The sequence below is a fragment of the Bison bison genome, unplaced genomic scaffold (genome assembly GCF_000754665.1).
Source record: "Bison bison bison isolate TAMUID 2011002044 unplaced genomic scaffold, Bison_UMD1.0 scf7180017833904, whole genome shotgun sequence".
NCBI classification, from domain to species: Eukaryota; Metazoa; Chordata; class Mammalia; order Artiodactyla; family Bovidae; genus Bison; species Bison bison.
This window is the reverse complement of record NW_011472308.1, coordinates 17,481-17,734: the sequence shown is the minus strand read 5'-3', so window position 1 is coordinate 17,734 and position 254 is coordinate 17,481.

Sequence of the window (254 nt, the reverse complement as noted above, 5' to 3'; positions counted from 1 at the left end):
TAAATCAGAATTTTTAGTGTACAATTCATATGTGTTCATTAAAAAATTAAAGCAGAAAATAAGGAAGAAAATTTTTTTAAATAACTCTAAATTCCACCATTTAAAGTAATCACTGACAAAATTTTGGAGATCATGGTTTCAAACGTCAATTCTCTGTCTAGATCTCTGTTTCCATCTATCTGTATATGTCTCCTCCTTCTACACAAATTCACACACAGTTTTCCAAGTACAATTTTATACAAATTGTATCACAC